The sequence below is a fragment of the Saccopteryx leptura genome, chromosome 1 (genome assembly GCF_036850995.1).
Source record: "Saccopteryx leptura isolate mSacLep1 chromosome 1, mSacLep1_pri_phased_curated, whole genome shotgun sequence".
NCBI classification, from domain to species: domain Eukaryota; kingdom Metazoa; phylum Chordata; class Mammalia; order Chiroptera; family Emballonuridae; genus Saccopteryx; species Saccopteryx leptura.
In genome coordinates, this window is record NC_089503.1 from 345969099 (window position 1) to 345973882 (window position 4784).

Here is a 4784-nt window from a genome sequence, read left to right on the forward strand (position 1 = left end):
TTTGCGCAAATTTTATGATTAAAATAAGTGTTTTAATATGTTCTATTTTGAAATTGTAGACAAATTCTGATGCAATCATATCTTTTAGTGTATTAGTGTATTTACTGCATTATATACATTATTATATTTTCACAAAGATGATGCCCAAGAAGACATTCTACTTTATTATGTTAAACTAAATGTTGAAAATATTCCAATAAGATGAAAACCTAAATCTTGAATTGCAAAAAACTGTAGCTTACAGAGAAAAACAATGTCAGATTTGAGATCAGCACACTCAAATTAAGTAAGAACAAGTGATTTTGTGGATGCAACAAAAATTTTGTTCCCCAGTGTTATTAATGGAGGAGCAGTATCTGAAGATGGTCTTCAGAAGGTCCGTGTTCACTGAAGGGAACATGCAAGGAATGATTCAAGTCCTTGTTGTGAGGCTAATAACCATGTCCAATGAGCTGAAGTCACCAGGGAGGCCTTCTGTACCCGAGCTGCCCACTGAAGAGTGTTGGACAGTAGAGAATAAAGAATTTCCCATTTCTTCTAAGTAGGATTGAGGGGCTCAATGAATCACCCACAAGAAATGCTATACTCACTGAGGCCCAAAGAATGACACTATCATTATAGAAGATAACAGGTTGCCAGTGCTTCTTTTTATATCTGCCTGACTATCCACCTTCCAGCTTCAATAATAATGGAAGATTCCTGAGGACAGAAGCTGACCCCCTGGGCTAGTTAGTATTTTATCAGAATCCTCTTTGAGTTCCAATTTTGATCTAGTTCTTACTTTTCAACGAGAAGTATTTGGACACCAGATTGTTTCAGAAAAATGCACAAGGTAATTTCTAGATGCCAGTATGCTTATTTTCATTAAAACACAAAAATCACCTGATCAGGTGGTGGCACAATGGATAGAGCATCAGACTGGGATGCTGAGGACCCATGTTCGAGACCCGAGGTCACCAGCTTGAGCGCGGGCTCATCTGGTTTGAGCAAAAGCTTACCAGCTTGGACCCAAGGTCACTGGCTCAAGCAAGGGGTTACTCAGTCTGCTGAAGGCCCGTGGTCAAGGCATATATGAGAAAGCAATCAATGAACAACTAAGGTGTTGCAATGCACAACAAAAAACTGATGATTGATGCTTCTCATCTCTCTGTTCCTGTCTGTCTGTCCCTGTCTATCCCTCTTTCCGACTCTCTCTCTGTCTCTGTAAAAAACAAAAACAAAAAACACAAAAATTAAAAAGAATAGATTTAGTATCTGATGAGACTGAAACTCAATACAGTGGATTACCAGAAAGTAGGTTCCCCCAGCAGAGATGTGGGAGCTTCTCTAGGTCTGAAGAGGTCAAGTCCATCAGAAAGTCTGCAGACAGCAATCACTGAGTGACTCTGAATGGCAATTTTCCTCTCCATTCCCTACAACCATGGACAATCAGAGGAAAGGGATGCAATGAGAGCTTCAGAGATGTCACTGACAAGTCTTATGATAAATCCATGGTAGATGACAATGATAAAGGCATAGAACACTGGAAGAATGCACAGAAGAAAGTTCAAGATGAGAGAGCCTGTCTCCACAGCCAGTGACCAGCCTTCACGTTCTTCAAAGAGGCAAATGAATGGAAACCGAGAGAAAGGAAGTAAGACTGATCGGAGAAAAGATAAAACCAGAAAAGAGAAGATGAAAGATAGAGATAGTGATAAAATGACAGCCTGGAAGGAACTGCTGAAGGGCCAGGGACACACGTTCAGTCTTGCCCAACTGCAGCCTGGGAGGAGGTGAACAGCACACCAGATTCAGAACCAGCTTGAGAAACACATATTGTATAGTTTGAAAAAAACAACAACAATAACTTTACTTTTAATCAAAATAAATAATGGCAGATAGGAGATGATACAAAAGATGTGAAAAGACATGTCACCAAAGGAAATGTTAAACAAGCATGTGAAAAAATGCTCAACACCATTAGTCATTAGGAAAATACAAATCCAAACCACAATGCATATCATTACAAACCTATCAGAGAAGTTAGACTATAGAAGACTGATCATGCCAAGTGTTAGCAAGGATGCCGAGCAATTGCTGGTAGGAATTTAAAATGATGCGGTAACTTTGGAAATGGCTGGGAAATTTCTTTAAAACTTAAGCATATACCTACCATATGATATCCTCATTTCACTCTTAGATACTTTTTTTTTCAAAATAAATAGAAACATATGTCCTTACACAGATTTGTACATGAGTGTTCATAGCAACTTTGTAATCACCCCAAACGGCAAACAACTCAAACGCCCGTCAACATCAACAGATAAATGGCTAAACAAAGAGCAGTATATCCACACAATGGAAAACTACTCAGCAATAAAAACAAAGGCGCTACTGATCCATCTAACACTTTTGATGAATTTCAAAATAATTATGCTGAGTGAAAGAAGCCAACTCCCCACCCCAGAAAAGAGTATATACTGTAGTCCAATTGTATAATAGTCTAAAATGTGCAAATTTCCACAGTGATGGAAATCGTATCAGTCGTTGCCTGGTGTGGATCTGTGGGAAGGGCAGCAGGAGGAAACTGACTGGAGTGGTGCACTCTATTTGTCAAAACTTAAAGAAATGGATTGCCTCTATGGTAATATATCTTCAAATAAGCTTTTAATAAATGATTTGGTAGGCCCTTTATATATGCCAGAAGTAAAACAAAATCAATTTTTAATAAATAAGAATCTAAGATATTCATTAACTTTATTTTTTTATTTTATTTATTCATTTTTAGAGAGGAGAAAGAGAGGGAGAGAGAGAGAGACAGAGACAGAGACAGAGAAAGAGAAGGGGGGAGGAGCTGGAAGCATCAGCTCCCATATGTGCCTTGACCAGGCAAGCCCAGGGTTTCGAACCAGATATTCATTAACTTTAATCAATTTTTTCGTTGATGCTGGCCAATGACATAACACCAAAGTATAAATTGTGAAAGGCAAAGTTCAAGAGTTAAAAAAAAAATAAGAGAGAGATCCAAGGATAATGATGATCTTACTTGTTCCAAAGATAGACTCTTTAATATCTAGAAAAATTAGTAAGTTGCTGTAGGGCTGGGGGCAGAGGTCATTGTTGTGCAGGTTCCCATTGGGTTCGAGCAGACGGTAAAAGAACTGTGGAGCCAGAAAATGATGGGCCATTCCATTTATTAAAGTCTCCTAATGGCGGGTGAGCAAACAGGCAGGGAAGACCGCTTCACTTTCACTCAGGGCTCCCAAAGACCTGACTCATTCTCCAGACTCTCCCAGACTCACATTCCCTACCAGCCTCCGCACCCTTTTTCTCTCTTTCTGCACTCTCTGCTCACTCTGCAAAACAGGTTATGAGGAAAATCCCTTTCTCCAGCAAACAATAGCAAACAATTGCCCCCCCAAGCAGGAAGGCAATCCGAAATTTGCAATCTGCTGCCCTGTTGTTAAGCACCCGAAGCTTTCCACAGACTATTCACACAAGGCATTGTCCCAATAAGAGAGAGCAAACTTGCCTGACCAGGCTGTGGCGCAGTAGATAGAGCGTCCGACTGGGATGCGGAGGACCCAGATTCGAGACCTTGAGGTCGCCAGCTTGAGAGTGGGCTCATCTGGTTTGAGCAAAAGCTCACCAGCTTGGACCTAAGGTCGCTGGCTCGAGCAAGGGTTACTCAGTCTGCTGAAGGCCCACAGTCAAGGCACATATGAGAAAGCAATCAATGAACAACTAAGGTGTTGCAACGAAAAACTGATGATTGATGCTTCTCATTTCTCTTCATTCCTGTCTGTCCCTATCTATCCCTCTCTCTGTAAAAAAAAAAAAAAAAGAGAGAGAGAGAGCAAACTTAAAAAAATATTTGTTTACCCAACAACTGCTTATCTGTAGGCAATTCTTCAACAAATATTGTTTCTTACAACAATACTGATGATAAGCATTAAACAGCTGAGAGTTAAAGGCACACACAGAATGCAGATAGGCACACACCTTATGCAGGATAAGGAGTCTAACCTTATCTGAGTTCCCACAGAAAATAATAGTCTCCACCAAAAAATAAATAGGTGTACAAATTCTGTCGTACGTTTGTATTTTGAAACTCAAAGCAAATTCTCCTTATGATGAAATATCAATAAACAAATCAGATAAAAATGATTGATAGGTATTCAGTTAAGTTTAAATCTTCACATTGTAGTTGAAAATATATTATTGCTTATATTCGAGTTACCATCTCAGCTCTAGGATTCCGAAAGAACCAATTATTTAGAAAATGCTAACTGAAAACAGTTTGTCTCAAGCACTATGACAAATAATAGAAATATATAAGGAAACAAGAAATTCACAACTTCATGCAGTTTATCTCTAGTGTAGTATAGAATCTCTGCTATACAACATAGAAACAGTGATTTACGTCCTACCAAAAATTTCAGAACAGAAATAACCCATCACCAATCTTTATCCCTCTTGCCCCCTCACATGCGGACATCCACACACACAAATATACATGTACTTATACATATATATTTTAGGGTTGCCAAATACAGGACTTCTACTATAATTTGAATTTCAAATAAACAGTAAGTAATATGGGTTTCTATTTTTAATTAACTTTTAAAATTTATTGTATTAACATGGATTCAAGGGTCCCATTCAATCTAATACCCTCACCCCCTAAAAATGTGCCACGCATTTTTTCCCTTTTGCCCCCCTCCTCCTGACTCCTTGCCCCTTTCCCTCTGGGATTTGCTGTCCTGTTATCTGTATCTATGTGTTATGTATATATAATTTCATTA

At 38.9% G+C, this 4784-nt stretch overlaps 1 pseudogene; it reads left to right on the top strand.

Moving 5' to 3' along the window:
* Positions 1–341: 341 nt before the first annotated feature.
* Positions 342–1776, top strand: LOC136388437 (partitioning defective 3 homolog pseudogene; annotated as a pseudogene).
* Positions 1777–4784: the final 3008 nt, after the last annotated feature.